General features: G+C 46.0%; 1 protein-coding gene across 4 annotated transcripts in view; it reads right to left on the reverse strand.

Annotated features, from left to right (window-relative positions):
- The window catches only part of PHACTR3 (phosphatase and actin regulator 3), a 420216-nt gene extending 409929 nt beyond the window's left edge, over positions 1-10287 (reverse strand). For 3 of the 4 annotated variants that reach the window (XM_082428335.1, XM_082428334.1, XM_082428332.1), the window contains exon 1: positions 832-6753. The gene's annotated coding sequence lies outside the window, so the exon portion shown is untranslated. Of the gene's footprint in view, positions 1-831; positions 6754-9574 lie in introns of those variants that run through there. The other variant, XM_082428333.1, reaches the window with a different exon arrangement.
- Between the last annotated feature and the right edge of the window lie 830 nt (positions 10288-11117).

Raw genomic sequence — 11117 nt, forward strand, 5'->3', positions numbered from 1 at the left:
ACACATAAGCATTTTGTCAACTAGTCAGCTGTAACTCTGCTGTATTCACATGTAACTGTCTAAGTCAAATTTAACACACGCAAGCCAAAGGAATAATTTCTTCTGAGTAAAATTTTAAAATGTTGAAAATCATAAGTTCGTATAGTTATCTTTTCTACTCTAACTGACCCTAATTCCACATGCGTCCAAAGAAAAATAATAAACCTTTCAGAGAATTTTACAGTCCCCGCAAAATTGTCTAGCATGGATGTGCGTGTACTTTCATGCAGTCAACATATTGTGGCCCGAGACCGCTGACAATGATGGTGACCATGGCCTGCAGAAGTCTGCAAACAGCTCTGGGAAAGCATCCTCATTTTTCAGATGGAAAAAGTGAGATCTCGAGAGGCTAATTGCTTAGGGGACATTAGCACTGGTCTAAATCAAGAAACACACCATAGGGCTTCCCTGGTGGCGCAGTGGTTGAGAATCCGCCTGCCAATGCAGGGGACACGGGTTCGAGCCCTGGTCTGGGAAGATCCCACATGCCGCAGAGCAACTAAGCCCCTGCGCCACAACTACTGAGCCTGCGCGTCTGGAGCCTGTGCTCCGCAACAAGAGAGGCCGCGATAGTGAGAGGCCCACGCACCGCGATGAAGAGTGGCCCCCGCTCGCCACAACTAGAGAAAGCCCTCGCACAGAAACGAAGACCCAACACAGCCATAAATAAATAAATAAGTAAGTAAATAAATAAATAAACCTAAAGTTAAAAAAAAAAAGAAACACACCACAGGCGGACGAATGTGGTGACTCTTGGTGAGACAGCGGAAGAGCCCCATGGCTGGCAGGTACCTGTTAGGTGTCCTGGAGAGGAGGCCTGCTTGGTCCTTGCCCGTGCAGTACCCTACAAGTCACAGAATCCCAGGCTGGCCACGCTCTGTCTGTTGGCTTGCTTTTCCACTGGACGGTGGGCCCTCCAGGCAGGAACTGGGCGGTACTCCCTGTGAGCGCTGAGTGATGGTCTGAGTGCTGCGGTCACGCAGAAAACACGACGGATGTCCTCGCCTGGGAGACTAATGGAGGGGACGAGTAATAAACAAAATGACAAAATAAGTATGCGCAAGACGAACTACGTGTGAATCAACAAGGAGGTCTGCAGCCTTGACCTTCACCTCCTCCTCTGGCTCCTCCACCTACCCTGTCTGAAGGGGAACCCGCTCTGTGAGATGGAACTGGGGGGAAGGGCTGGGGACAGGAGGCGCTTGCCTCGTGGGAGATGTGGAGAAGGTGTGAGCGGCTGTGCGTGTGCGGGAAGATGCTGACAGGTGTTGCTGATCTGTGGGGTCTCCCTTCAACACCTGTGGGAAATTCAAGTAAAGGACTCAAGTCTTCTCCATCACTGAATTGTGCCTCTTAGCGGCTCTCTCCCAAGACAGGACCATGTGGATGACGGCTTGGTGTGCACGGTGAAGGTCACCAGGAGGACAGGAATTCAGGAAGCTGCAAGGAGTCTTGTGTGGCTGGAGCATCAGTAGTAGCTGGGCAAGATGAGGTTGTAAGAGAAAAACAAGAACCTACTGTAGAGCACAGGGACCTAGAGTCAGTATCTTGTAATAACCTATAACGGAAAAGAATCTGAAGCCGTGTACCTGAAACTAACACAATACTGTCAATCAACTAGCATTAAATTTAAAAAATAATTTGAAAGATGAGATTGTAGATGGGGAAGGACCAAATCAAATATGGCCTCACAGTCACATGAGGGATTTACGCTCACTTTATCTTAAGAGTAACTGGTAAATAGTACGGTCTTAGGAACTGGCCTTCCCCCCGCCCCGCACCCCATACCAATACTGACTTCCAGTTTACATAAACCAAGAGAAAAAGCAAAACCTTTAGAACTCATCTCACCCCAGACCTAAGCTAGGGCCATATTTAAAGTCCCTGAGCCAGTTGGAAGTCCCTCTGTTGTCAAATAACTTTGAAGAAGATTCAATAGCAATTCTGATTCACACTGATGTTTTCTTATCTCTAACCTATGCCTGTAATTAGGACTCCTTGATCCCAAGTAAATCAATTAGTCACTAGGAAAATGTTTCCCCTGGTCTTTGATGCAAGCAACTAAGTGCATGAGTACTTAAAATATAAAAGATTTGACTTTTGAAACTCCAGACCCTCTGACCCTGGGTAAGACTGAAGTATGGTTGTGGGTGATGGTGTCCTGGGCATCCCTGTAATGCTACACACACACACACACACACACACACACACACACACACACACACACACACACGTTGGCCTCAGACTTATAGTTACATTGCAATTTGTGAGACAGTCTCCTCTAACACTTTTCTTAAAAAGAAGGCATATTTTCCCTTTGAGTTTTCTCTTTCCCCCAATTAAAACCCTAGGCTCTTTCTTGGGTCACAGGGCATGGAGAGAAATAAAGATGGCACCGGGTCTTCTCTGGTGAGAAATGCTAGAAAGATGTGCCTGGAAAGAAGTCCCTGAATACGCCTGTCAAGATGCATTTCACATTGGCAGGCTGGAAACTGCTGAAAACCATGGTTTCTCTTGGCAGCACTTAGTTCACTTAATTCAAGGCAGACATGATACCTTAATCAACGTCCTTGGGTTACAGGCACCTGCAATAGGGCCCCATGGGTTTAGCTGCCCATCTCCCATTTTCCCCATCTTCTGAGAAGAGCATCCAAGCTTCCTTCGGTCCAAGAGCTGAGCGAGCATCGGAGCCCAGGCCAATCCCCTGGCCCAGTGACCAGTTCAGGGATGGACAGGTGACCCAGGTTGGCCCAGTTGCAATGGATGCAGGACTTTACAGGAGCAATTGAGTCAAAGCTCTCTCCTTTCCCTTGGACTTGAGGCCATAAGAGCTGGTAATTACTGGGTTCTGTCTGGTAAGTTAGTGGAGAGTGCCCACATTAGAATTTTTATCCCATTACATGAGCTTCAGGAACTGGAGGGATTTTGCTGAGAGAAGAATGTGTTATTGCATGAAATCCAAGTGTAAAGTACACCCAGTGCTTATAAGAAGTTGAGCCAGAGACAAAGTATCACCAAGAACCAGGCTTCATGCTGTCTTGTCTCTCTGCTAGGACTGTAGGTTCCTTGTTCCTCTCTCCATCTCTGAAGACGGGCTTTCTTCAATGCTCTGTCTAAGGCAGTACACACACACACACACACACACACACACACACAATGGAATGTTACTCGGCCATAACAAAGAATGAAATAATGCCATTTGCAGCAACATGGATGAACCTAGAGATTATTATACTAAGTGAAGTAAGATAGCAAAAGACAAATGCCATATGATATCACTTATATGTGGAATCTAAAAAAAAGATACAAATGAACTTATATACAAAACAGAAATAGACCCACAGACATAGAAAACAAACTTATGGTTACCAAAGAGGAAAGGTGGGGGGAGGGATAAATTGAAGTTTGGAATTAACATACACACACTACTATATATAAAATAGATAACCAATAAGGACGTACCGTAGAGCACAGGGAACTATACTCAATATTTTGTAATAGCCTATAAGGGCAAAGAATCTGAAAAAGAATAGATATATAGGTATGTATGTATGTAAAACTGAATCACTTTGCTGAACACCTTCAACTAACACAACACTGTAAATCAATATACTTCAATAAAAAATTAAATTAAAAAAATTTTTAAAAAGAAAAGGGAGCTCCTTCCTGAGCTGCGACACCCCCAATTGCAGCTCCCTCACCCCCAATATCTATCCAGCTCTCAAACCATCCCACTTCTAAACTCCTAACGGACAGTTTGTTCAGGTGGCCAACCCTGGTCCAATCAGAAATGGCCAGAGTGGTGGGGTCATGTGGTATAAACTCTGCCACAGAGATCTATCCTGAGGGTGGGCGGTTAAGTTTTTAAAGAATGGGCTTTATAGACACCCCCAAAATGTTTGGCACACACGGATATGGACCTTGTCTTTTGCATTCTCCATGAGGAAAATATGCTCGTGTTGGTGAAAAGATGCAAAAGCTATCATAATGGGATGGAGGCCTAGTGTTTCTGAAGATGGCAGCTGTCCTTGACAACCAAACAATGGAGTCCAGTCTGAAAGAATTGCCTATGAGGGGGTTCGCTCAACAGTAAGGAAGAAACAAATATATCCTGTTTTTAATGGCTCCCGCTGCCCTTCCTGATGTTATCAAAATTCCAGAAAGAATCAGTCCCCCCAGGATGACTATGGGACAGGAGAGGTTCTCAACAACCTTCAGTGGCTCCCACTTCCTTGTGTACCGGTCCTCACCCCACCCACTGTTTTCCCTAATGTTCCAGCTCATGAAACGTATCTCCGTTTACCCAGACAGTACTTTCCATCCCAGCCCATCAGGCCTCCCTAACTCCTAAATAAGTTGGTCCTTCTTACCTCCTTATTAGCCGTGGCACTTTGGGGACATTACTTCACCTCGTTGAGCCTCAGATAGATTACTTCTCTAGAGGTGGGGATAATAACAACACTTTCCTCAACTATGACAGTATCTACCCAAAATACGGACATCTTGACGCTTTAACACACCGATCTCACTTCTAGAAATGGTGTGCATGTATATGAAATGATCATTGTGGGGTTATTCATCATAGTATTATTTGTCATATAATAAAAATATTGAAAGTGACCCAATTGCCTATCAATAGGTATCAGTTGAAGAAACCATGGTAAATTCATCTCCTAGACATAAGAAGCAAAAAAAGCGAGGTACAAAAGAAGTGTGGGTTCACGGTATAATAGAAAATAAATATTTGGTCTTTGTGCCCAGTTTCTGTCACCAAGCTCCTAAAATCTCTGGAATTTCCTATCTTTTCTATACTAATGAGGTGACTCATGGCGGGGGCAGGGGCCCAGGTATCTTCAGGATGGGGGCTGATGCCAGAAAGACGAAGCCATGATTAAAGGGTTGAAACTTTCAGCCCCAACTCATGACCCCCAGGGAGGGGAGAGGGGCTAGAGGTTGAATTCAACCACCAGTGGCCAGAGATTTAATCAATTATGCCTCGATAAAAACCCCTAATGGGGTTTGGGAGCTTCTGGATTGGCGAATACATTGATGTGCTGGGGAGGGGGTGGGCTTAGAGGGGGCATGGAAGCTCTGTGCCAGCCTGACACCCCCTCCCCCAATAGCCTGTTCTATGCCCCTCTTCCATCTGGCTGTTCTTGAGTTGCATTCTTTGTCAAAACAAAACAAAACAAAACAAAAAACCTGTAGCTGCAAACAGAGTGCTTTCCTGAGTTCTGCAAATCATTCTAGTGAGTTATCAGACCTGATGAGGAGGCAAGGGTTGTGAGAACAGGCAAATTGTAGTCAGCTGGGCAGAAGTGGGGATCACCTGGGGACCCATCTTGTGCTGGTATCTGAAATGGGGTCGGTCTCATGGGAATGAGCCCTTGATCTGTGGGATCTGATGCTACCTCCAGGTACCTTGAAATTGAATTGAATTGACACCCAGCTGGTGTCACAGAATTGGAGTACTGGTGTGGAAAAATGACGCATATTTGGTATCAGAAAAAAACCCACGCATTTGGACCAAGAAGTTGTGTCTGGAAAAAAAAAAATCACAGTGTCGTATGCTTTCACGTAAGAAAGTAGAGAGAAGCAAGTCTACGTGTTTGGATTTGCCCATATTCTCACAACAGAACAGCGAAAGGGTAGACTAGAAAGTAATAAAAATGACCACCTAGAACAGGGTGGCCAGGGTCAGGGATGGGGACAAGACTTCCCTATATGTAATTTTTTCATAGTTTTAATTTCTCAATCATGTGAGAGTATCACTTGTTAAATGCTTTAATTTACAAAATCTTCGTAAAATTATCACGAGCCTTAATTCCTCACTGTCTTGCCGTTAACTAAGCGAGCGCTATGCAGATAGGTGAGGAGCAAGTACCAGCCACGTGACTGTGGGCTAATTACCTCTCTGGGTCTCTGTTTTCTTGAGAATCTGTGAGATGAGGACAATGAAAGCACCTGTACCATGGAATTAAATACACCGAAGATTTTAAAAGGTGGCACATACTTTGAATAAATGGGAGAAATTCATGTGTGTTTCAGACTCCTCATAGTATCTTGCACAGGCAGAGCCCCTAGGAACATCTGTGGATTGACTGACTGGAAGAAAGTTTTATGGGAAAACTTGCTCCCTGGAAAACCTAAAAGAGTCTTCTAATGATAGGCCTGGATTTTCAATACTAAACTCAGCCTCAAAGAAAGAAAGAAAAAGAACATATAATACGCAGGCAAGGGAAAATGAAGAAAATATGTACTTGAAATTCTAAAGAAGATGTGATACACACACACACGCTCACACACACGATGGACTATTACTCAGCCATAAAAAAGAATGAAATAATGCCATTTGCAGCAACATGGATGGACCTAGAGATGATCATACTAAGTGAAGTAAGTCAGACAAAGACAAATATCATGATATCACTTCTATGTGGAATCTAAAAAGAAAATGATACAAAGGAACTAGTATACAAAACAGAAACAGACTCACAGACAGAGAAAAAAAATGTAAGGTTACCAAAAGGGAAAGAGGAGGGAGGGATAAATTAGGAGTTTGGGATTAACATATACACACTACTATATATAAAATAGATAACCAACAAGGACCTACTATCTAGCACAGGGAACTATACTCAATATTTTGTAATAACTTCTAAGGGAAAAAAATCTGAAAAAGAATATATATATATATATATATATATATATATATATGTAAAATGTATAACTGAATCACTGTGCTATACACCTAAAACTAACACAAAGTTGTAAATCAACTATGCTTCAATAAAAAATAGATTTTTTAAAAAGAAATTCTATTAATAGACACTCCAGAGAGACAGACCAGCAGAGCAGCAGTATTGGGGACAGAGCATAAAGTCTTCCAGAAACTTATAAAATAGGAGTTAGGGGGTAGAGATCCTCGGATTGAAAAGTTATACCAAGTACTAATTGGTATAAACCGGAGGGGAAAAAAAAATCCCCACTTAGACACTTGCTACTGAAACTTCAGACCATCAGCGATAAGGATAAAATTCCTAAAGCACCAGAGAGAAAAGACAAATTATCAACGCAGGAAGGGCAGTCGGTCTTAGACAAGATTTTCTGCCAGCAGTAACTGACATCAGGAGAGAATGACATAACATCTTTAAGCAACTGCGGGAATACAGCTGTCAACCTAAATTCTATCCCCAGCCAAACTGTCATCTATAAATTCCCCAGCCAAACTGTCATCTATAAATTCCAACACAAAATTCACTACTCATGGAGTTCTCTGTAGCAGGGATTGGCAAGCTGCAGCCCACTGGCCCACTGACTGTTTTGGCAAACAAAGTTTTATTGGAACCCAGCCAAGCCAGTTCATATATTCATATACGTATTATCTAGGGCTGCTTTCCAGTTACAACAGCAGAGTAGCTGCCACAGACACTGTATAGTCCAGACAGCCAAGGGTATTTACGCTCTGGTTCTTTACAGGAACATTTTGCTGATCCCTGCTCCACAGGACTCAGTATTTACATGTGTATCTATTCATCCAACATATACTTGCTAAGCCTCCGCCGTGTGTGCCAGACCCAAACACGGTGAGATGAAGGATGGCAGGTTCCTGGCCCAGGCAGACGGAAGCTTAGCAAGAGCTGTGCTAGATAGCCACCCCTCTTTTCTGGGAGGTGGAGCCCACAGGTGTGTCTGAAAACAGCAAAACAGAAATCTGTCTCGACAGAGATAACTCAGCCCCCTTTGAATCTCATGTTTCAGACAGGGAGCTGGTACCCTGAGATGGCTCAAGGGTCACAGAGTTGGCTTTGGTTCCTTGCGTCACGGACCTGGTCATGAATTCCTCATCCCTCTCACTTGCCGTCTGTCCCCATCTGCTCTCTCTGACTGCGCCCTGATGCACAGCTGATGCTAGAACAGCCCAAGTTTCCTGCCCTTCCCCCTGCACAGCATCCCACCTGGTCCTTCTCCAAGCCTCTGCTCAGGCTCTGCCCATCACTCGGGGTGCCCTTCCTCCATTGCCTGGCTTGGCTTTCTCATCTCCTCCAAGAAGTCTTCCCCACGCCCAGACTGGGTCAGTACCCTCTTCTTCATCCCGTTATATGCTGCATCATAAGCATCTCTGGAGTGCCGTCTATTGTGGCGCTGTGTCCCAGGTGCTTATCTCGTCTCTGTGTCCAGGTGGTTTCTCTCTCCACCCCCTTTCTGGGGCTGAGATACATCTAATACCACGATAGACAAAGGGGACACCTGCTACGAGATTCACTGTGGAGGAAGAGGCGGAAACCCCTGGCTGTGAATGCCCCTCATGAAACGAACAGAACAGAAGCTCCAGAGAAAGATCCGACGTTTCTGCAGATGGTGGAACACCCCGCATCCCACCCCCGCAGATGGTGCTGTGTGGGGAGCCAGTACCGGCCAGACTTGACCCTGGCGGTTCTTGCCAATCGTGTAGATAAATAGGAATTGATGTAGAGTAGCTCCATGATGGAGGTCTGTTCAAACAAAGACGGGAGAGGAGAAGGGAGGAAGGAAGAAGGGGAGGCAACAAGCTCCTGTTCGATAGACGACACCCCCCCCATCCCCGCCCCGGTCCCATGGGACTCTTTCCCTCTGTCACGAATTCTTGATCCCTCTGCCTCTTCCGTTTCTCGCCCACCTCTTGTCATTTACTCAGCGCCTCGTTCCGGAACGCTGGAAGGATTAATGAGACGCCTGGCGGAAGGCTGCTCACGTTTATTCACTCTGGCCCCCACTGTTATTAATTCTTACAATTTCCCTGCACTAAATACCACTCAGATCTCAACACTTCTGAGCGCTCCTGCCAGCAAAGAGACAAGAAATCACATATTCAGGTGACGGAAGGACCCAAGTGGATTTATAATGGTGTGAATAACAGGTAGCTTGATTTACCGAAGCTTCGAGATACTTAAGAATTCATATAAAAGGATTTGGGGATTTTGAGAATACATGTCTTCCAGGGGTGGGGATGGGGCTAATTGACTATCCTGACAATTTCGATAACAATTTCAAATTCTATTACTCTGAGGAACATTCACAGATGTGCTTCCGTGAGAAACTTCTAAGTAAAAATAGGAGCTCGGGACTAGTTCAGGGCAAACTTTGAAGACTGTATCTTTGCCTTGTGTGAGTTTAGGATTAAAAAAGTTGTCTATATACTTGTTTCTTTCCACTTGGCCTCCCAATAAGGCTGTGAGGTAGGCAGGGGCCGGTGATCACATCCATTTATAAACGAGGAAAGTGAGGCTCAGTTTAAGGTTGGTTCCCCTCGGGGATTTGGTGGCAAAGCCAGGTCTCCAGACCGAACAGCCCCTTCCACTGGGCTTCCCCGGCCTGCAAACTGGGCAGGTGACAGGCCCTGTGCCTAGAAAGGCCCCTAGCTTGGTTCTCCTGTTGCCGTCTTGAAATTCTCAATAATTTTGATCCAGCGTTACCGAACCAGGTTCGTTTTGCCTGACGCACAAGCGAAAATGCTAAGACTCCAAGGTTTGCAGCAAAGAAAGGGTTTACTCACGTGGCAGCCAAGCGAGGAGATGGGACACCGAGTCCCAGACACCCCTTCTTGAAGGCAAGGGGCTTGGGGTACTTTGGGATGAAGAAGCAGGGTGGTCTGAGGCGTGGGGAACGTGAGCAGCGTGGAGAAGGTGGTTGGAAAAAGGTGCAGTAATTGTCATTCTGCACAGATGTAACCAAGCTCCAGGCCTCTGCACATTAAAACATGGAGGTGCTTAGCATGATCCGAGGGTGGAGACTTGAGCCCTCTGACGTCAAAAGGTCACCGAGCAGACACTCACACATGCCCAGTTGGAGGGTTGGTGGTCTTATCCAGTCTTAACTGGCTCAGCTTGAACTAGAAACAGCTGACTCCAAGTTCTTGGAAAACAGCTTGGACAAATATCTTCTTCTTTAGGCTACGTGCCCCTTGGAGGACAAGCACGTTTTTTGTAGCAACAATTAAAACGACCTTGATGGTGAAGGCAGGTTACAGGTGTAATGGATTCAATTAATGATTACCCAGGGTTTCACCAGGAGTCCTGCATTTGCATTTTGCACTGGGCCCTGTAAATCCTGTAGCCCATCCTACTCACAGCTCTACGGGCTCCCCTTCTATTCCTCCACCCAGATGCCAGAAACGCCCACCACACTGGGACTTGCCCTCCCAGCGCCTGGGACCCCTCGGCCCTCCTCCTCCGTCTCTCTGGATCTGCAGCGGCTAAAAGGGCTGAGAGTCCCGGGAGAGCACCTCCCGTGCACACCGGCAGCTCCTCCTGTGCGGCTTCACATCCTACAGGATAAATCAGGACCCAGCTCTGTCAGTTCACCAAAGTCAAAATTCTCTAAAATGTGTTTAATTAAAACAAGAGGCTCCTGGGCTTTCGCAGATTAGATGTGATCAAACCCACCCAGAATACTGGATTTCTCTTGGTTTTTAGGCTGGGTCTCTTTGTCCAATTCCCTGCCTCTGATGGTCTCCAATTCTTGACTCAAAAGGGAGAGAGGGAGGGAGGGAGAGAGGGAGGGAGGGAGGAAGGGAGAGAGGGAGAGAGGGAGGGAGGGAGGGAGAGAGGGAGGGAGGGAGGGAAGAACCTGGCACTCCCACCCCCCAGATGTCTTATAAGTCTTGGAGGCTTAAAAACATTGCCATTGATAGAGAAGATCAAACAAAAGGTGGTCACTTCGGGCTACTAATTCTCAAGAACCGTGAGCAGCAAAGCAGAATAAAACGCCCATCGGAAAGGCTGCAAAGGTCCACTGTTGGCTGTTGCCTATGACCGCCCTCTCCCTGGAATCCTGCCCAGCACATGTCCGTGCCTCTGGGGACAGAAGACAAAGCTATGCATCGCTATGAAGGTGACCAGGATGGTGCCAGCGGAAGGAGCCAACGCCCTCCCCAGATTTATCTCTTCCCAACCACCCTGAATGTTCTATCTTCCTTGGATGGTCCCCAGATCCCGCTCCTTCCTTAAAATTCAAGCAGCCCCCTCACCCATCTTGCTCCATAATTGACTTCAGATGAATCTACTTCCCCAATGATAACTCTTTTCTGTCCTCTCCAG

This window comes from Balaenoptera physalus (assembly GCF_965194825.1).
Source record: "Balaenoptera physalus genome assembly, chromosome: 16".
In the NCBI taxonomy this organism is placed as follows: domain Eukaryota; kingdom Metazoa; phylum Chordata; class Mammalia; order Artiodactyla; family Balaenopteridae; genus Balaenoptera; species Balaenoptera physalus.